Source organism: Puma concolor, chromosome D3, assembly GCF_028749965.1.
Source record: "Puma concolor isolate L17-30 chromosome D3, mPumCon1.1.hap2, whole genome shotgun sequence".
Taxonomy (NCBI): Eukaryota; Metazoa; Chordata; class Mammalia; order Carnivora; family Felidae; genus Puma; species Puma concolor.
Window position 1 is genome coordinate 79,179,713 of NC_141678.1, and position 23,387 is coordinate 79,203,099.

General features: G+C 38.1%; 1 long non-coding RNA gene across 1 annotated transcript in view; it reads right to left on the reverse strand.

Moving 5' to 3' along the window:
• Positions 1–361: 361 nt before the first annotated feature.
• Positions 362–23,387, reverse strand: part of LOC147575659 (uncharacterized) — a 66,991-nt gene continuing 43,965 nt past the window's right edge. The window contains exon 3 of the long non-coding RNA XR_015242760.1: positions 362–590. This is a non-coding gene — a long non-coding RNA (uncharacterized LOC147575659). The remainder of the gene's footprint in view (positions 591–23,387) is intronic.

The following is a 23,387-nucleotide window of genomic DNA, read 5'->3' on the forward strand; positions in this document are numbered from 1 at the left end:
TTTGATATTTTACATTCTTGTTTTCTTTCTGCTAAGTTTTTTGTTTTTTGTTTTTTTTTTACGTTTATTTATTTTTTTGGGACAGAGAGAGACAGAGCATGAACGGGGGAGGGTCAGAGAGAGAGGGAGACACAGAATCAGAAACAGGCTCCAGGCTCTGAGCCATCAGCCCAGAGCCCGACGCGGGGCTCGAACTCACGGACCGCGGGATCGTGACTTGGCTGAAGTCGGCCGCTTAACCGACTGCGCCACCCAGGCGCCCCATCTTTCTGCTAAGTTTTGAAACCTAGTGTGTATTTGATGCTTACTGAACATCTTAATTTGCACTAGCCACATTGCACATTCTCTGTAGCCTTGTGTGTGACTAGAAGCTAATAATGGATAGCGTGACTTAGGCATTGAGAGTCACTAGCATTACCTTGTCCTGTAGCAAGGGCAATGTCAACATGGTCCTCACTATGGTTAGCTTTCCATCCTGTCTGGTTTTTCTCATACCGCTTCTCTTCTCTTTCTCCAGTCTGTCCGTGGAGGTCACAAGTCATTCCACAATATTTCTTGTGCATCTACTATGCCAGACGGTGTTCTAGTCACTAAAGAAACAGTAAAATACAGGTAAGTTCTCTGCCACCATCATGCTTATATTCTACTGGTCATATCGCTGTAGTTCTGTATCAGTTTTGGTCAGAAAAGCAGAGCCACTATTAATCATATAGAATCGGCCTTTTATTATAAGGACTAGACCTTGCACAATAATGGGGACTAGTTAAGTGGCCTATGCAAAGCAGTTGTTTTTGCATCTAGTGTTTGGCCTGAAGTCAGCAGAGCTGGAGTCAGGAAGGAAAGATGGACGTAAACTGGAGTAGTGCAGGAAAAAAACTGGAACCCGCAGAGAAAAACTGGGATCACGATGTCTACTGGGAACCCAGATCTGTCTCTTGCCACTTTCAGTCTTGATGCTGTGAGTAATGGACAAATTAGCACCAAATACCTGACCCGGGACACCTGGAATCTAAAAGAAGAAATCGGGTGGGAGCTAGAGGAACCTCGGGTCCGCTGTGGCCCCGCCCCCAAAGGGCCAACCAGCACATGGGCCATGACGTGAAGAACTACAGTAGCTCCTGCCTCACACCAGAATCCTAAAAGAAAGGGACACGGTGAAGAAGAATTTGAACTTGTTAATTTTCACAGTACAAGGCCACTCTAACGTCTACCTCCTGGGGATTCCCCGTATCTTCCTCACATACATTTATTTACATTTGATTTTCCTCTGTTTTATCCTACCTGTTGTCAAGAAAACTTTCAAATATCGATTGTTTGGGGAAAAAAGCCAAAGAGTACTTTGACAAAACAGGGTGTGTATATACTGTTTGCAGGGTGTGTATAATTCTTTACGTGCCCCGGAATACTGTAAACAGTAATAGCACTTCCTTTAAAACGAGACACAGAAAAGGAGGTATTCCACATGAGGAGACAATCCAGATATATCAAGGTTACCCCATTCAACTCATAAAAATTAATCTTTGTTTCATGAGGGTGTCATTCTTTCAGGTGTCATTCTCTCAGTAGTCAGTTCTGTGCTATAGTCCTTGATGCCCCCAGGAGATCACATAGTCATTTTCCCTGAACAATCAATAATGATAAAGGACTTCTGAAAAAAAAAAGCCAAAGTGGGTGAAATTATTCCATTAAAAATTATTTCTACACAGGTGCTTAGAAGCTCACTGAAAACAGGAACAGCAAATCAGTAATACCTAAGCTGGCCAAGAAGTACTTTTAACATCCCGGGAAATGGAACATTTGCTTTTGGATCTCTGCTTTTCTATAATACACGAACATCCGAAAACAGGAGCTAAGCACATATAATTAAACTTACAATGTTACTATTAATTGCAGATTGGTTTCTTAATGTGCATTTTAATGATCTCAATGCTACTTTTAACAATTACTTTGTTTTCATTCCATCAGTGGTAAACAGTCATCTACAGTTTCAGTTTCTGTCAAGAAGTCGGCTTCCATGAATTCTCCCTTACTTACCTTCAGTGTAAATCTCCTGTAGACAGGGAGATTCAATTACTATAATGTTGGGGAAAATTAAGTGGGTTCATTAATGGACCTCTAGTGACAGTGCAAAGGAGTTTTTTGTTTTCTTTTTTTTCCATATGATGGACTTTGCAACATCTATCTGGGTTATTCAGATACATTATTTACTTAATCTGTTTTCTCTTTCTGTATTCTGAAGACTTTACCATACCAGATAAATTACTTCTGAATAAATTAGTAGTTAATTGGTTAATTCATTATTTTTTTAAGATTTTAGTTTTAAGTAATCTTTATACCCAATGCGGGGCTCAAACTCACGACCCCAATATCAACCGTCACCTGCTTTACCAACGGAGCCAGCCAGGAGTCCCAGGAGTCAGTTTATTTATATATGTGGAATTTACATGTAATTATATAAAATGTCACCAGTAATTTTGCTGTCTTGGTTTCTGTCATTAACTGTAACAATTTCGATCCATTTATCACCAATTGTAAGAAAGAGCTAATGTGGAAAAAATTTCAATAGCACTGACAAAACACCATGGGAGTAACTTCTGATTCAGTGTTTAGCTTCTTATATTCTCCTACCTAATTTTTCCCAAAGTCAGTATCATTTTTCCCCATTCATGGTCTTATCTGTGATGAAATGTTCATAGAGTTAGTTAAGACTACAGGAAACACTTTAGGTCATCTATTTGAAGGGAATACATTAATGACCTCAACAAGTATTTTTGATATTTCTAACTCCTGATGACACTACTTTATGGAATTAATTTAGCCTTGATAACATTTCTTCTCCTGAATTCCGGGAAAGTGGGCACGAATTTCACCTTTGTAATTTCACATGATTATTCTCACCTTTTATTTACCTAAATTCATGTTTTTATTACCTTGAGTACAACCTACCACAGGACTTTTAATTATAAAATAACTTTTTACTGAGCATTCCTGCTGTGCTTGCCCTCTTCACATAAAATATCAAGTCTTCCCAATAAGTAAACAAAGTGTTACTATCCCTTTTTTAATCTACAAAGAAACAGAGGTTCAAAAAGATCAAGTCACTTTCCCTAGATCATACAGCTCCATGAGTCAGCCCTAGACCTTGCATCTAGACCCTGTGCTCCTTCCTCTACAGTATATGGCTTTTCTTTTTTTCTTTTTCTTTCCTTTTTTTTTTTGTTCCTCCCCCCCCCCAAAAAAAAAACATGCTTGTGATTCCAAAATGTCAAAGAGTTTTATTTTAATCTGTGGATACATTTATAAGATTAGTTGCATACGTGTAGTATCTTCTCATAGCACAGATGCATTATACATATTGGGGTGCAAACAAATTTTCCCCCAGTTCTTTAATACTCTGCCATTCGGTTGATACCACCTACAACTGATAGTCATGATTCTGTCGATCTCTCTAAACAGATAAATTCTTAACTTAATTTTTTGTACTTCCTCCCCTTCATTCCTAAAGTCATCAATTTTCATTTCTATTCATTCTTTCTAGGTATATAAGAATAACTTAAATTGTTGCTACATCTGCTTAAAGTATCACGATAAAGATAAAAATATCACAGAAGTCCTTGGAATTTTCCAAATCCTATTATTATTGCTTGTTGTGGAAACACATTGAATAATACATGCAATTAAAACATACAGACATTCTAATTTTATTACACATCTAATTACACATCTAATCTATTACACATCTAATAGTTGCTAGGAGGATTTTATGGCCCATTTGACAACATAGACATTTATACTAATAGTCAAGGTACAACATGGCAGTTTATGATGAAGTTTACGAGAGCCATGTACAACTTTGGACAGATTATTTAAGCTGTTGGCAAAGATGGCCAAGGGGAGAGACTTCCAACAAGAAGTTGGGCCCATGTGAAAAAACAGCTGGTTGGCAGTCCAGCAATGGTCAGTGGCAGCCGAGCAAGGCAGTCCCTAGGAAGGGTCAGAGATTGGTTATAAAGAGGCGATCGAGTATATTAGTAAACATATCAAGGATAATAAGAGCTGTGTTTCTTAAGTGAGAAAAGGGACAATAAACTTTGATGTGTTGGATTTGAATTGGAAGAATCACTGTAAACTATAGGTCATTAAATATGTATGTATATATACACATATACATACAATATGTACATATATACTATATATACACACGCCATGTGTACATGTACACTATAATATACACACACGATTTGTATATATACACTATATATATACACATACATATACATATATATACACACATGCAACATGTGTATATGCCCTATACATACATGCAATATGTATATATACATTATATATATACACATGCAGTATGCATATATGCCCTTACATATATATATATATATATATATATATATATATATATATATGTAAAATATATTTGTATGTGTTTGTATATATGTTTGCATATTTTTTTCTTGGTTTTGTTTATTGAGATGGTTTGAGACTAGCAACATCCCAGTAACAATGAAAACACCTAGCATTAAGGTCTCCATTTCCAAATATCATTCTCTATTAGAAGAAAACAAGGCTCCTTAGAGAAATGACTGAGTCTAGGGGTAGTAGGCAAAGTACAAAATGAACCTAAAACATGTTATTGTGGCAAATACTAGGGAAATGCTCAAAAGCTGATGGAAATCTGTTGAAAAGAACAGAACTCAGTTTGAATGAACTATCACTTGCCAAAATCTGAGATAATTTGAGCATGAAAACAAATAATAATGATAATGGATTTTACACAATAACTTTTAGCAATATTTACTAATCTATGAAATTATATTCATACAAACAGGTAAAGGAATAAGTGAATAAGATAAAGCTCTTCCTTATAATGGTAAAAAATAAATGTAGGAAGAATGAGATAATTATGAAAATCACCTGGTGCTATCATAATAATGCATTTTCAGTCAAGATTCTTCAATGAACTATTTATTGGGTGAATTTTGATGAACTAGTAGGTGAAATTAGGATACAAAGTGATATATTTACAAAGCACCAAGTATCTCCACATATTTAATAATTACACATGGAAAAAGATAAATTTTACAGTAAGGAAATCGGCAGACAGCACTTTATTTAACTGCTTAAAGTTAACATCAGTAGTAATGGAACACAAAGAAATCCCTACATCCCCAAAAGGGCATAAGAAGAAGAGTACCGAATCATTCTGGAACATCCCTATCAAAAATGCAAAGCTTGAATCTAATCATGAGGAAATATCAGACAAACCCAAACTGAGGGTCATTCTACAGAATAATTGGTCTGTAACCTTTGGTATAGTAATATCATGGAGGCCAAGAAAGGACTGAGGGACTCTTCTAGAGGTGAGCAAATAAGTAAATACATAGAGGATAGTGAGAGTCAAGTTTCTCATCTAGAAGGTATTTATAAATCTGAAAAAGGAGGAAAGCTGGAATGAACTTTGAGTTTTTATTTATTTTTTTTTTAATTTTTTTTCAACGTTTATTTATTTTTGGGACAGAGAGAGACAGAGCATGAACGGGGGAGGGGCAGAGAGAGAGGGAGACACAGAATCGGAAACAGGCTCCAGGCTCTGAGCCATCAGCCCAGAGCCTGACGCGGGGCTCGAACTCCCGGACCGCGAGATCGTGACCTGAGCTGAAGTTGGACGCTTAACCGACTGCGCCACCCAGGCGCCCCTGAACTTTGAGTTTTTAGTTGGAATTGGCGGTGTCATTTCACATGTGGAGTCCGGTTTTGAATAAGATAGATGGATAGATTGAGAGTGAGAAAGATGATAGATGGATATAGATAACAGATAGGTAGATAGGTAGATAGATAGATAGATACATACATACATACATATATATTCGAGGAGTTGAAAGAGAAATGACAGCTAAGTGCAATACATGATCCTGGATTGGAAAATTTTGCAAAAATAGACATAATTGGACAATTAGCAAAACTTGAATTGGTATCTGGATGAAAGGAATAAGGATTTTCTGAAAAATTGTAATTATTTCAAAATAAAAAGTTTTTAAACATTTTAAGAAATTTTATACAGGACAAAGAATCTTAAGACATTGAATGTTATAATTTGGAATAGGCCAATATATCCAACTTAGTAGGTTTTAAAATACAGTTTTCTATTTTACTATGTAATTACATGTTCTAATTATACAACTAATTCCTGTAAGCATACTTATATAATTAAATGATATAATTACAGAGAGTAATTGCATAATTATTGTAATGACATAATTATAGTAACTACTCAATTGCAAAACATTCAATGCACAAGTAAAACAACCAAATTAATTGCTTTAATAAACTGTATCCAAAAAAGCCATTTTGAATTTTAAATAAAAATTTCATTTACAGATCAACCATAGCATATTTTTAAAACTCTCATATACCCATACATTTTAAGTGTATTGTTTTTGTCTCCGCTATTTTTAAAATACAGAAGTAGTTGAGAAAAATATTACAAATTAAATGTTTAAAATGAATTAATTTCCTAAAATTTACTAAATTCTCTAGTCCATTATTTTCTAGCATTTATTGCTAAGTATTTGAATGGAAGCAAGGAAAATGTTTTTGAGAGCAAACAGTTTTGATTTTTTCTCGTCGGTTATTAATTTTTTTTTATATTTATTTATTTTTGAGACAGACAGAGAGAGAGAGAGGGAGAGAGAGAGACAGAGCACGAGTGGGGGAGGGGCAGAGAGAGACAGGGAGACAGAATTTAAAACAGGCTCCAGGCTCTGAGCTGTCAGCACAGAGCCAGACGCAGGGCTTGAACTTGGGAATGGTGAGATCATGACCTGACCAGAAGTCGGACGCTCAACCAACTGAGCCACCCAGGTGCCCCTCGTCAGTTCTCAATAAAGAATCCTCCATGTAATTAGAGATTCATAACTATTTTTTATTAGTCTCAGGGCAAATAGGAAATCTATGGTGTGCATGCAAAATGCACCCAAACTTTCACATTCGACATTCGGAAGCTCATTATATAAATCACCAAGATGAATGCTCTCAGGAGATCCCTGGACATGATATTTTTGATTTGGATTAACATGAACTGATCCAATAATACGGCTCTTATTTTACTCCTATTAATATATCACTTTGGTTTATCAACGCCTCCCTTTGCATAGCACTTCCTGAAGTGTTTTGCAGAGTCAGCTCTAGGTCAGCTTCCCTTTTTTGATTATTTTCTCTTGCAAGTTTGTGCCTTTCCCCCAACCGTATGACAGATGTCTGTGCTACTTTTTCCAGGAGCATTTGTTTTATTTTTAGGAAAATAAATACTTCTGTTTGTCATTCCACTTTGATGTGAATTTAGAACATTTGACATTATAAATTCTTTTCTTTTCGAATCCTGAAAGCCTTTGATTATTAGTGGGGAACTGGGTGGAACAATCAGCAAATTTTATCTGTGAGAGAAATGGTGTGGTAGAAAAAGAACAACTCTGGTATTCTTGACATCGCAGCACACAGGCTTTCTCCCAATATTTGCATTTTGACACTAAAAAAATCATGGCACCCACACTTGTGTCTATGGTATTGAGAGCCTTTTAGCTTCCATAAAATGAGAGAGTAGTGAGATCTACTTTCAGCATCTGAAAGAATATCTTTTCCATGTAAATCTGCGATATTGGGATTATTTAAATGTTCTCTTACAGATCGTCACGATTAAAATTATAATTGAAGTTAAGTTATTTGCGGAGAAGTTAAACTTTTTGAGACGAAACCCACAGTACCTAAAATTGACCATTTTCAAGTGAACAATTCAGTGGCACCTGTTTTCAAAACATTTCATCACCCCACAAGAAAGCCCAGTACCCACTATAGCTACTGAGAAATATTTCCAGTCCACTTACTTTCTACTGACCTTCTGGCATTTATTCTTCAAGTCTACTGTTGGGAAAACTTGGGATCAGATTCCTTGGAATGTGGGAAGCACATCTTTGCCCTACATTACTAAACTCTATAGATCCCGGAGCTCTACCCTATCTTAGGTACTCGCTTAAACTTATATCCTCAACGTCAGTCATGGGACTCATATCTCCCTACCCATGTCACTGCTGCTGATTTCTAAATATGCTCTCCACACCTCTACTAGGTAGGTGACCTCTACTGGGTTTTCCAGTGTTATTAATATATGATCTTCAGCTATTCCATGGAGAGTTAAAAAAAATGGTGTTAGGGTGAAAATGGAGCCCTTGTCTTATTCTGAACTTTAATGGGAGTGTACTAGTTTTTTTTTTTTTTTTTTTTATTTAGGCGTGACGTCGGCTTTTGGTTTATATCATTCGTATTGTTAAGAAACTGTCCACTTATGTCTACCATGCCTAAGCAAGTAAACAGCTAGGAAACAGAAGGGGTAGAAATGGGAGAAAACTCAGACTTCACCAGACTGTAATTTTCCTATTTTACGAGATGGGGGTAAAACCTCCTTTCCTTTGTGGGAATAAGTCCTCCTTCTACACTGTTTCTGATCTTTCTCCTCTATTGTAAGAGGTCCAGCATGGATGAAGTCTGCTAAGAGTTTCCCAATCCATCTTCATTCTTCATTTCTTTTCACAAATATTCTTTCAGGCTCTGGGACACCATTGTATGATGTCATTACATCCTAGTTCTGTTGATTTTAATGTCACGTCTAAACCCAGCTACCTGCAAATTCAAATTGATCTCAGAAGTTAGGTGATTTCTCCTGAACTGTGATCATCAGGTAACGTGTCTGACTTTAAAAGGCAGGTTCGGTTTATTGAATTAAAATGCAGATTCCTGGCTTCACCTCAGAGCAGCTGAATCACAATATCCATGTATGGCCACGAGGAATCATATTTTAAAAGTAAAAATAAATCCCACGTGACTTTTATTATTCTTAATTTTTTAATGTTTATTTATTTTGAGAGAGAGGGAGAGGGAGAGAGACAGAGAGAGAGACAGAGAGACAGAGAGAGAGAGAAAGCTGGGGAGGGGGAAAGAGAGAGGGAGAGAATCCCAGGCAGGGTCTGCTCTGGGGCTTAATCTCACGAACTGTGGGATCATGACCTGAGCCGAAATCAAGAGTTGGATGCTTAACCAACTGAGCTACCCAGAGGCCCCAATCCCACATGATTTTTAAACGCAAGACAGATTGAAACTATTTATTTAGATGAGATAATTTTATAATATATGTTGCCTAATGAAGCCCACATCAGTGTATCTGCCAAAGGTATTTGGTGAAGGAAATCATTCTGAAGATTGCAAAACCCTCTTTCCACACAAAGGCAATCACCTTCTCCATCATGATCTTCAGGGAAAAAATGCAAGGTGAAAAATACTGTAATAGAGATATTAAAAGTATGCTCTTTACTAAAAATACTAAGTAACCATAGGGTTGGGATCATGTAGCATCTTTCTGGGTTTCTGGTATATTATTGAATGCATACATAATCTATTGTATTAATACTATTGTACCAGTTTTAATAATACAAGTCCCAAAGAAAGTATTATAGTCAACATTTTTCTTCCATGCTGTAGCATTGTTTGGTATTTAGAAAAAGAATGGATAAAACCTGCCAACTTGCATCTCAACAATAAATTTTAAAACAAAATAAGCAATCATGTCAATGAGGCTTTTAATAACTGCTCATGATACAACAGAGCGTTTTAAATTATCATGAAGTAAGCACTTCATTTACATTCAACTAGGCATGGATTGTGTACTAATTAAACCATCACAGTGAGGGATACATCATCATGTGTTAAAAATACACAGATAGTTCTTAATTGGAATTCTTGTACAGGCTTTAAGAAGAAGAACAAAGATTGTGTTTCAATTTGAAGTGGTTTTGTCAAGATGTGTGGTATAGATTTGAGACAAGACTTTATAGCAGGGCTTGATAACCAGCCACCAAATCCAGCCCACTGCCTGTTTTTGTAAATAAAGCTTTATTGCAGCACATCCGCATCTATTCCTTTTCTCATTGTCTGTGGCTGCTTTTACACTATGAGGGCACAGTTGAGTAGCTGTAACCAAACCCGTGTGACCTGCAAAGCCCAAAAGAATTACTATCTGGTGCTGTATGGAAAAAGTTTGCTGACTCCTCCTTCAGATGCATTCAGACCTCATTCTGTGATATCTTGTTCTTGGGTCATTTATTACGTTTCTATTGGTCTTATTTTTCTAACCAACAAAATGGGAATTAAATGACCTAATGTCTAGAGAGTTCTGAGCTACGTTTTAACTTAAGAGAGACCCTATATGTGGATCTGTAAAGCCCTTAGCTTCAAGTTGGTTATATTATGAGGTACAGGGGTTTAGGACTTGAACATATGAATTTTTGGAGAGATACAATTCAGTCGATAGCGTGGCGCTACTGGGGATGAGATGGGATCGGTCAGCGACGTCATCTGAAGAAGCCGAAGGATGAGCTACAAAACAAAGAAGAGTGGATGTTGACTCTTTGAAGGAGAAGGGAATGCCTCTGAGGGTGGTATTTATAAAAAGATTTGGTGTTGGAAGAGCGTCCGGTCTTTAGAAAACCACAGGGGGGTTAGCAATCCTGTGTTTCAGTTGGTGGTGTCCATTGAGAGAATGCAAGTCTTTGGGAAAGACAAGTACTTGAGTGACAATGGCCATAGTCTTACAGTTCTAGCTCATGTGCAGCTTGTGACTGGGACTTGAAGACCTAAGTCCTCTGCTTCCTTTTGATTCTGAGGACTTTTGTTCAACAAAAACTGTCTTAAAAGATTTCCTTTTAAGGATTATGGTTTCAGCGTCGTCGCTAAGGAACTTCAGTGTATCACAAGATCAACAAGTTCTCCTATGTTTTCCACTAGAAACTGCAGAGGTTTACGTTTTCGTTCAGATTGATGATCCGTTTTGAATTAATTTTAGCATATGATGCAATGTGTGGATTGAGATTCATTGTTTTGTGTATGAATATCAAATTTTTACACCACCACTTGGTAAAAAAGTTTTTCTCCATTGAATTGCCTTTGCATATGTCTTCTCAAAAATCAATTGGCCATATGTGCATGGGTCTATTTTTGGATTCTCTATTTTCATTCTTTGATATATATTTCCATCCTTCTGCAAGTATCACATCTTAAATACTGTGGGTATGTAGTTACATCTTTTTTTTTATACTTGTCTTAAAATCAGGAAATGTGAGTTCTCCAACTCTCTGTTTCTTTTTCAGAATTGTTTTTAGCTCTTATGGTTCCTATTGAGGGTCCCCTGTCTACTTCTACAAAAACAAAGACAAAAGCTCCTTCCAGAATTTCTGTTACAAATGCATCGACTCTCTAGACAAAAAAATCACATCTTAACAATACTGCATCTTTTAATCCATGAACACGTCTCCATTTATTTTGGACTTCTTTCATTAATGATTAATGTTTTGTAGTTTTCGCAATACCTACATATGTAAGCAATTCTCTTTTTTTGTGTGTATAAATTTAAACTGAACCAATTTATTTCATTTTTAATTGTTCATTGCCAGTGTATACAAATATAATGAAATTTTGTATATTGATCTTTTACTCTGCAATCTACCTAAACTTTATTATAGTGGCTGTTTTTGTTGTTGCAGATTTATATGATTTTCTACATAGGTAATCAGGTCATCTGTAAGTACAGATGGTCGCATTTCTTCCTTCCCAATCTATATGACTTTTCTTTTTCTTGCTCTATCGCACCTTGAGTGATATTTGAATGAGTGGTGAGATGTGGTGAGACTTTACATCCTTTCCTTTCCCGAAATGTTGGAGGAAAACATTCAGTCTTTTACCATTAAATATGCTATCAGCTGTAATTTTTGTACATGCTCTTTATCAGGTGAAGGAGGTTTCCTTATCTTTCTAGTTAATGAGAAAAAATATTTTCATGATCAGATGTTTTTTCCAAATACTTTTTCTTCACATGTTGAAATAGTCATGATTGTCTTTAGTTTGCTGATGAGTTACATTACTTGATTTTTGCATGTTGAACCCAATTGGTGCATATTCCATTTTATATATTGTCATATTTAATTTACTAATATTTTGTTGAAGATTTTGTGTCAATCTTTATGAGGGATATGTGTACAGTTTTCCTTTCTTATAATGCCTTTTTTTGGGTTTTGGTATTAGGGTAGTGCTGACCTTATAAAACAAGTTTTTCACCACCTGTGTGACTAAAGTTGGCTTCCGTGTTGACCTTTAAAAAAATTTTTTTAATGTTTATTTATTTCTGACAGAGAGAGAGAGAGAGAGAGAGACAGAGTGTAGGCAGTGAAGGGACAGAGAGAGAGGGAGACACAGAGTCTGAAGCAGGCTCCAGGCTCTGAGCCGTCAGCACAGAGCCTGACGTGGGGCTTGATCTCACGGACTGTGAGATCATGACTTGAGTGGAAGACGCTTAAACGACTGAGACACCCGGGTGCCCCCATGTTGACCTTTAATAAATAAAGTGCTCATATCAAGTTGCTATAATTAGTACTTGCTATAATTAGTACTTGCTTTGGATGCGACTGCCCTTAAAACAGCTAAATGTGCCATCATGAAATTAAACTTTGTGCACATGTGTTACTAGAAGGAGGTGAGCCTTGCTATGGCCTTGCAGGTCCCACACACCACTGCAGTATGTGTTTCATGCCTGCTCTCAGCCCCCGTGTCTTTCTGCTGTCCTCTCGTGTGTCAGCGTGAATGTTGTGTGCACATGGCTGTGCTGCAGAGGCCCAGGGTAAGGAGGCGCGTGCTGATGCTTCTCTGTGTGCCCAGAGCCTGTTTCTGGTGGTATACCTCCCTTTTGCTATTAAAATGTCATATAATCCAGGCAACGATAAAAGAAGCAAGGCAGATTTAACAATAACTACAGCTGTAAGGTGAGCCTTTATTGTCTGCACAAAGCAAAACTGTCCAAAAGAGGGTGGGGGAAGATATTTATTGGTGAATGTATCATGTACAGCTAGAAAGACTGTGGTTCTATCAATAATGGGTTGTGTACTATATAAATATCACATTGATTTATTTTACTGATAGTGTTTTAAGGTTTTTCTATATCCTTAACTGATTTTATGGCTATTTGTTCTATCAATTTCTGAGAGTTAGGTTTTGAAATTTTCAATTATTATTGTGGATTAGTCTATTTCTCTTTTCAGTAGGGTTGGTTTTTGCCTCAGTCTTTTGCAAAAAGGATCCAAAGCCAAGTATTAATATTCCAGAGTTCTTTAGTGAATGTATTATCAAAAGCCTACCTACACTGACGAAATGTTTTCAAATACAATCTCGATGAAAGCAACTACTCAGATATCACACACTCCCAGGGTATGCACTGATATATTTCTAAGATGCTAAGTGAAACTCCCAATTCTGTTTCCCAATTGGCATATGATATACAATTTCTAAAAAAAAATGAATCTTCGGTTAATACGGACATATATTTCCCACCTAATGTAATATGTTCAGTCTTTGTGTACCATAGATTTTTATCCATTTCTACTCCTGACCTGCACATCAAGAGACTAATATTTTAATATTTTAGAGTGAGCATTTTTTGTTTCATTTCTTTTATAGTTAACTCAGTACACTATTTTTAAGAGCAAATAATTACATCATCTATCTTTTTTAAAAAATTTTAATGTTTATTTAATTTGGGGGGTGGGCAGAGACAGAGGGAGACAAAGAATCCAAAGCAGGCTCCAGGCTCTGAGCTGTCAGCATAGAACCCAACGTGGGGCTCGAACTCACAAACCATGAGACCATGGCCTAAGCTGAAGTCGGATGCTTAACCGACTGAACCACCCAGACGCCCCTCATCAACTGTCTTGTAAAGAGCTCAGCTAAGTTTCAAATGCTGCCATTCAACTCAAGGAAAGATACAAATTGCAATGTCACAAAAATGGAAGTGTCGCTTCTTTTATGCTTTGAAAGCTTCAGTTGTAATGTAATGAACTCTATTAAAATAGGACATATAGGGGCGCCTGGGTGGCGCAGTCGGTTAAGCGTCCGACTTCAGCCAGGTCACGATCTTGCGGTCCGTGAGTTCGAGCCCCGCGTCGGGCTCTGGGCTGATGGCTCAGAGCCTGGAGCCTGTTTCCGATTCTGTGTCTCCCTCTCTCTCTGCCCCTCGCCCGTTCATGCTCTGTCTCTCTCTGTCCCAAAAATAAATAAACGTTGAAAAAAAAATTAAAAAAAAAATAGGACATATAAAACATCAAATTACTGAATTTCTTTGGATTATGTTTAATTTCGGTTTCCTAAGAGCATTCGACACATTAAATATTTATTACCACTACCTTTTTCCCTAACATGAGTCCTTATCAATTTTTATAATATTAAAAGGAATTAAGCATTGGAGAATTTTTTAAAGTGCTATGTAGTGAGGTAGTTAAACAATCTACTTGTACTTTTGTTTAGAGACATGACCATACAGTGTCCTTCATGTTCATTTGAACACTCCTAGTACACATAAACATTAAAACTCCTGGCATCTTGGGGCACCTGGGTGGCTCAGTTGGTTGAGTGTTCAACTTCAGGTGAGGTCATGGTTTCGTGGTTTGTAAGTTCAAGCCCCATGTCAGGTTCTGTGCTGACAGCTCAGAGCCTGGCACCTGCTTGGGATTCTGTGTCTCCCTCTCTCTCTGCCCCTCAACCACTTGCGCTCTGACTCTCTCTCTCAAAAATAAATAAACATTAAAAAAAAAACCCACGACTCCTGGCATCTTAAAATATTTTGGCTTTTTCCATGTCACAGCTTATTTTATTTGATCTCAGACCATAAAAAATACATGAAAATTATAGCTTTCTAAATGTAAGTTAATTTGACACAGAGTGATTTTACTAATGTTTTATGATTTTCCTTATTAAATTACACATTTATTTAAAGAATTTATTTATTTATTTATTTATTTATTTATTTATTTTGAGAGAAAGAGAGAGAGGGAGCATGAGTGGGGGAACAGCAGAGAGAGGGGGAGAGACAGAATCCCAAGCAGGCTCCATACTTAGCACGGAGCCCAACACAGAACTCGATGCCACCACTGTGAGATTATGACCTGAGCCAGAATCAAGAGTCAGATGCTCAACTGACTGAGCCACCCAGGCATCCCTTTAAAGAATATAATTTAATAGAATACCCAATGACTAAAAAAAAAAGTGCTATGTAGCTATCACATTGCTTGATTCTATTGAATTTAAAATTATTAAAACATAAGCCATTTCAACAGTAGCCTCAGTATACTGAACTCTACACATCTACACTACGCTATGTTTTCTAGAAAAGGCATATTATTTTCAAGCAGAATGTCAAAGATTGCAATCTATGCAAACAGCTTGCCCCATCCCACTGTTGCAAAGGCAGAAACAAGACAAATGGAAATATGAATCCTAATCCACCGAGAAGAATGAGATTTCCCATATTTTAATTCAGTGAGGCTAGTGATTCATATCAGTCAGTGTTGATGGATAAAACATACATATGACAGAAAGTAGTCGTGGTCCGCTGCAAATTGCTTTTCTCATGGAGCCGAATGGCAAGATTTTTGTGTTTTTAAACTTATCAGACTTTTTAGAAGATAGTGTAATTATTGCTCTGAAAGTGTCATATAATTCAGTTACTAATAAAGGAAACAAAACAAATTTAACAATAGTCACATTTTAATTACTTAAAAGAAAAGTAGATGTATAGTATTTTGTTACGTCTTCTAGTGGTATTTGCTTAATACCTTTACGTCATAATTGCAAAAATGCATACGTTGAAAAGGAATTTACTGAACTGGTCACCATATCTTTCAGCTGATATCCATGCCTGTTGGGATATCTCCTTGTGAGCAAGCTTCACTGACGTAAAGAAATTCTTGGGGCCAAACAGTGAGTTCAGCACATGCCTAACCAATGACTCGACGCATTTTCTTTACAGCCAGCCAGCAGGGATGTGGTTGGTCATCAAACTTGCACTCACAGCTGAAATATCCAAGACTATTCTAGAAAAATGTGAGTTTTCTGCCTCTTGTATACATGGAGAACCAAAATAATCCTAGATTTTTTGAAATTCTTAATGGTATTTACCAGAAGCCAGAAAGTGGAAATCAAAGGGCTTCTGAATGGTGTATATGAATAGCAGGAAAGAATGAACATTTAGCAGCCTGTTGTGTTCAGAAGCACATATTATTTACATGATATTGTAACACCCCCGTGCAGCACTATCATCCTTTTATTTCCTAATTAGAGGAGGCAACCAAAGTTTGAGGAAGTAAAATAAAGAATCTGATATCACACAGAGACTTGCAAAAGTAAGACTTTGATTATCACTCTAATTACAGCATTGTTTCACGCAAGTAAAACAAAACTATCCTGTGAAAAAATCCCAAAGATCCTCACTTACCATGAACATACATTTTAATGACACTACAGTTTGTTAAGCATAGGTCATTCTTTCCAGACACTGTTATTTCCCATCCAGTCCTAATATCGGCTAGAGATGATCACCCCTCTCCCTTGGAGTTTTCATGTGGAGCTCTTTACCGATTCATCGTTTGTGCAGCTGAAGTACTTCCTGCCTAAGACCTAGCAGGAAGCGTGTTACTGGTGAAGAATGAAGAGGGGTAACCTAATTAGTGAAGGAGCTCATTAAAGTCTATGTTTTAGCTTTTCCATTTTAAATGTTTGATCTGTATTCTTGGATATCAACCTCTAGACTGTTTTTAGTTAAAATGTCCTTTAAAAAATTGATCTACATTTCAAATTGAAATCATCTACATGCACAATACAAATGTACTTTAGTGAAGAGGGACTGAGTAATTTCAGAATTATGACATTAGATTATATCTACTTATTTTTAAAAATGTATAATGCCAGGATATCATGGTGAAATTGATCCTTATTTACATAACGCTGAAGATAGGGTGCACAGAAACACACATGGTAAAACCAAACAATAATTCAAGCATGCTTGCATCCAGTGATACATAATCTTACATGTGACAATAAGGCAAAGCAACCAAGAATCTACACACATTATACTGGGGTCTTAGTTCAGGTTGCTAGAACAGAAGACCACAGACAGAGTGGCTTGAACAATAGACATTTATTTCTCACCATTAGGGAGGCTGGAAGTCTAAGATCAGAGTGCCAGCATGGCCAGGTTGTGGTGAGGGCCCTCTTCCTGGTTTACAGGCATCCTCCTTCTTACTGTATCCTCACACAATGGATGGAGAGAGAGAGAGAGAGAGAGAAAGAAAGAGAGAGAGAGAGAGATGGAGATATGGAGAGAGAGAGAGAGAGTTAGCTTCTAAAGATCCCCCCTTCTGAAAACAATCATATTGGAGATTAGGCTTCAATACCTGAATCTTGAGGGGACACAAACTTTCAGTCCATCCTGGTTGACTACGGCCTTGTTGTTTAAAATCATCAGTCCTCTACTATGAAAGATTGAAAGGCTGTTTTTAAATTCAGGCAAAGTACATCATGTATACAAAATGTGAGGAAATGCCATGCAACCAATGAATATGGTAATTAAAAAGCTTTTGGAAGATTATCAGAAAATAAAGTTGAAAAAAATGAAATTTTATGAACTCTGGCTTAGTCTATATATAAAGTATGCGTGGATATAGGCAGGAACTGAAAGAGTGGAAAAAACAAACTGATCTGAGAAGATGAAATTGTGGGTAATATTTTCCTTGTTAAAAATTCACTTATTTTTAAATCATTGCTTCTTCAACTTTAATGTGCAGACGAGTCACCTGGGGGTCTTGTTAAAATGTGAGTTCCAACTCAGCAGGTGTGGGGAGGGTATGAGATTCTGCATTTTACAAGCTCCCAAGTGGTATCTGTGTTGGTGATTTGAGGATCACACTTTCGGTAGCAAGGGTCTCTATTATCCAGGTAGGTAGAAATTAGGAAAAAAGAAGGGAATTACCCCCAGAAACACTCCTCTCAGGTTTCAACTTGCACAGAAATTGTTCCTTTGGCCATGATCATGGGAAACATCACTGGAAAGGGAAGGAACCTCTCCCCAGTGATGACCAAAATGTATGTCCTGTCAAGCATTTTGCCAGTCTTCTTCCACACTGTATCTCAAAGCCTAGCACACTTTTGGGCAGTGATAGGCGCTCAGTAGTTGTCCAAACTATGAACAAAAAAAAGTAGTTTGCTTTGAATCTTAATCTTAAACTTCTCTTTAGCACAGCAGCAGCCCTTCTTCATTCAAGTCTGTGGCAGCCCGTCCCCTGCCTCCATGTTCTTTCTTCCTTCCTCCCTCACTTCCTTCCTTTCTTCCTTCCTTCCTCTCCCACTCTTCCTTTCTTTCTCTTTCTTCATTTCTTCTCTCCCTTTCTCTCTCTCTACTTCCCTCCCTCCCTTTTTTCCTTCCTTCCTTCCTTCCTTCCTTCCTTCCTTCCTTCCTTCCTTCCTCATCCAGCTTATTCATTTATTTGGAGAGGGAGAGAGAGAGCACACAAGCGGGAGAGGAGCAGAGAGAGAGCATCCCAAGTAGGCTCTGTGTCCTCAGCACAGAACCCAATGCGAGATCATGACCTGAGCTGAAATCCAGAGTCAGTCGCCTAGGTTGCTGAGCCACCTAGGCGCCCCCATTTTTTTTCTTTTTTAATTAAAGACAATACTCATGATAATCTTATTCTCCCTTTCCCGATTTTTGCCTTTGTCATAAGCCTTGCGAAAGGGACTAGCTCTGAAACTGACCTTTACCTAATCGATACCCAGTGTTTTTAAAAGTGGAGGGGGAACCTCTCAGACACCCTCTGTGTTATGTTATCGGATGACAGGGGGCTTGCCATTCTTGCTTGCTGCTGTGTTCCCAGGACACAAAATGTTTCCTATCCCTAGTGAGCATTGATACAGATTTTTGGAATGAATGGGGGAAATGACTAATATTCATACTAATTTTGTCTTTAATTTTTAAATATTTTGTACGTGATGGATTTTTGCATTAATTTTTATTTTTAAAATATTGTATTAAAATTATTTACCTTGAATGTTGAGGGGTTTTTTTGGGGGGGGGGATGTTATCTCCTTAAATGTTGCAGCAGAGGCAAGCGCTTGATTGCTTCCCCTCATTCCGGGCAAGCGGTGCCAAAATGCAGTATCTACCACTGAGATGCTGAATTCTTTTTTTAAGAAACAGTTTTGCAGTAATGATTCAACATAAAAATACCTTATGGAAAATATTTCGTTTCTTAAGGCGTTTAATAAGAATTGCAATTTCGTTTTGTCAGCTTAACCTGAGAGTGCATGTATTATAGTAGAACAAATCGGGAAATGATGGAGGCAGCACTGATGATCCAAGGTGCCTTTCTGCACACGAAATGATGCCATTTCATCTGAACAGAAAAGCGTGGCGAGTTCAGAAGGACCTGTGCCCAGGCTGTTAGTATCCAGTGTGCATAGCAAGGGGGATACATTGCTCAGTTCTGCATTGTGCATATGAGCTTTTGAGAGTTCATTAATAACCAGTTGGTGTGGTGGTAAAACAAAACAAAGAATGGTTATTTCCACTGTGCTTTCCATGGAAAAATCCTGGGAGGGGGCTGCCTGAATTTACTGGATGAATCAGGGGTGTAAACTAACACTTGGGCCTGGTGCTTCCACACCCCTCGGGCTTCCTCAGTCTTTGTTGGCACTTTCTCCTGTTTTCCTCATTCCTCTTAAATTGTCTCTTATCCATGAATCAGTGGTCACGGGAGCACGCAGGCTGGAAAATTAACAGAATCTCAAACCATTCTAGTAACACATTCTAGCCCAACAGCTACTTCCTACACTCTCCAGGCTGGGTTCCTGCTCAAATTATCCACTATGGTAGACACCTACGTTACCTGTAGGATAGAGACCATGCAGAAAGATGCTTGGATTGCAAATTCCCAATCCTGATCCCAAACTCTGCGTGGTTAGCGAAGCTTTGTGATATTCAGGACTCAGATAACAACTTTCATAATTGCACAAACTTTCTTCAGCTTTTCGAATCTTAGGCGACAACTCATTAGGCAATCAGATGCCGTATCTCATCCTGGATCGCTGATATAATAGATGTCAAGGGCGTAAACAGGTGTGCATACTCTTCTACTGCTCTCGTGGAAGATGTTTTCATAATGAAAAATCAAGAAAATTGTTTCTAGATTGTCAGCTATACATTATTCAGTATCGATGAACGTGCTCCACATTACACTTTTTAATGCCATTTAGCTTATATCCATGCATTATGAAGGCCATTACCTATGATTGCATAGCGTGCCATTTAAAGTCAGCTTATGTTACATATTCCATATGTTGAAAGTACATAATGATATTAATTCAGAATCAGGCAGAGGATAGACATCGAATCATATTTGGACATCATGACATATGTCCTGTACATGAAATTTCTTGATGACTTCCATTATATACATTCATGCTGGCCCAAATACCTGGGGGGAAGGCCTCAATAATTTAGGGTCCTCCTTCAGAGAAATACACATACACACAGAAGTGCTTTGGTGCAGGTAACCTTTTTTTTTTATATAATCGATCCTTGTTATCCATGGCAGTTATGTTCCATAATGTCACCAAGAAAAATTAATTTACTCATGCCTGAACAAAGCTTATCGAACACATGTATTTTTTCCATAAGGCACATTATAGCCTTGTTGAACTTAGGACACTTGCTCAGCACTCCGGTACTATGCTTGGGAGCCATTTAAAAATTTTAAATTTAAAGCAAAATTGCCAACAAAACCCCAACAATTAGAAAAGCATGGAACTCAACAGATCATGAGCAGGACCCTTGTTTTTAGGGTTAGAGCTGGATAAAGAAGGCAGAGAATCACCTTGTTTGACCCACAGCAGGATACTCAGGTTTTCCACTGCTCTGCTCATATCCATGAACGATTGCCAAAGCACCATATTGATTCTGGGGTTATGAATACACTTTAGCGAGTCGACACAGTTGCAAATACAGAATCTATGAATAATGAGGATCGACTGTATATATTTAAATACATGTCCTATTTTTTTTAAGTCGACAACCTGTATTATAATTCATGTATTTTATAGGAAAAAAAAGGAACACAGCAAACAGGTCAGGGTTTCACCAAAAAGAAAGAAAGAAAGAAAGAAAGAAAGAAAGAAAGAAAGAAAGAGAGAAAGAAAGAAAGAAAAGAAAAGAAAAGAAAGGAAAAGAAAAGAAAAGAAAAGAAAAGAAAAGAAAAGAAAAGAAGAAAGCCTCACAAAAAACCTGCAGGTTTGTACAGGTTGCTCTATTTAGACGGGCAACAGGCTCTCCTGGACTTCGGGCACGGCAGCTGCACTTGTCTGATGCCCTCTTTGCAGATGCAGCCCTGGGCGCCCTTGGCACAGCCCGTGGGGCAGCAGGAGCCGCTCTTGCAGGAAGCGCATGTGCACCTTGCATTTCCGGGAGCCGCTGCAGGAGCAGGTGGGGGCGCCACTGGCGCGGGAGCAGGTGGGATCCACTTGATGCCAAAGCCCTGGCTGGGGTCCAGAGACAACTGCACCACAAGGCGGTGGCGAGCGGCAGGCGCTTCAGGGGGGCGTCTGCATGTCTCCCTTTTCATTGCCGGTTCATAGTGATAAATTCTACTTTGAGACCCCTTTGTCCTGGAAGGACAACTACTCCCATCGGGCCTAGCAGGAAGGTAAAAAATCTCCAAAACTAGGGAGGAAAGTCACCCCATCTGGAGGGGCATCCCTACTCGCTCACCTAGTACTGCTAGTCAACGTTTATGTTTGCAGATAGAATTGTACAAATTGAGCTGAAAGGAGGCGTAAAACTGATCTAAGTAGGATCTAATTAGTTTTTTAAAATAGGAAAGGGAAGCCCAAGGTCACATGGCGAGTTACCAGTAGAGTGAAGACCAGAATGCTTCATCCAGGCCTTTTTTTTTTTTTTTTTTTTTGCAAAACCACTTCAGTTTCCAAAGCTATGTCCTTTTGAGCCACTGGGATTTTCATGCCAACAGCGTGCTGCTCAGCGATATAGACATATTCTCGTAGTGTCATGGATAGATGTATGGGCCATTTAAAAATATGTACGAGTAATAACAGTGAGATGTACACATTTATGTATTTAAGCTGGCCTAATTCTCTAATCTGGCATCGATAAGCAAGGAAATAACTTGCTAATAAAAGTGGTCAAAGGGAGTTTCTTTTTGGCTTTAAAGATTTTTTTTAATGTTTATTTATTTTCGAGAGAGAGAGAGAGAGAGAGAGACAGACAGAGTGTAAGCTGGGGAAGGGGCAGAGAGAGAGAGACACAGAATCCAGAGCAGGCTCCAGGCTCTGAGCTGTCAGCACAGAGCCTGACATGGGGCCTGAACTCACGACCTGTAAGATCATGACCTGAGCGAAGTCAGATGCTTAACTGACTGAGCCACCCAGGTGCCCCCAGAAACCATTTGCAAATGCAGGGGTCATATTTTGTATCCCACTGTGTTGATAAATTAAATATGATCATTTTTTACACAGAGGAATAGTGTAATACCAGAGCAAGTGAACACAAGCTTTCATGACCTTACTTTTGGTTTTCTTGGCAGCCCGGAAGCCAGACTCTTTGTGACTTGCAGCAGAGCTATTTGGGATAACATCATTTTTTTTTATAAGAGTGTAAATAATCAAGATTAATTGACCATATGTAGCAGGAACAATAATAAATTATGAATCACCTCATCAATTTGGGAAAACAGCTCTCTCTTCAGACTTCTCTTGGCCCTCATTTGAATGAAAAATTAAATCATTTCATTTTCCTCTCTTCCCTCCTATAATAAACATAATCCAATGTTTCATAAACTCTTACTAAAATTGGAGGCACAGATTTCACCAGTCCAAAAGAGTATGGCAAATCATATCCCTCTGCAACTAATCACTGTGTCACTAAAGCTGTATCCTTTAGTATTCGAAGGAAATCACGGTAGAAGTTGTCCTGGCTTAGAGCTTCTCTTGTATCTCACATGGCCTGGGTGCCAGCCTCCCAGATGAAAACAATACGGCATCATTTTTTCTGACCTCCCCAAGGACAAAATATTTTTGTCTCTTAAAATAGCCACGTCTCCCAACTGCACATCAACAGCAGACTTGGCATTTTTACATCACAAAATACTATAACTCAGTCATCCCTCAGCGCTACTATTCAGAGATCGGGATAGCATCCCTTGAGCTATCAAACAATTATGCCTCTTCCCTCGAAACATTTCTCTAGTTCATTTCTTCATGTGGCTTCTCTCTGAACAGACAGCACCTCAGCAGGAAGAGGTTGTAGAAGGCGTTCCTACTTTCCTCCGCTCCACACAAGTAGCCGTTGGGTTCCTAACCAGTTGGGAGTTAAATCTGACTTCTTCTTGAGTTCTAACACCAGCTCTGGTTTCCACTTCTCACACTCAATCCGACACCACTGGTCA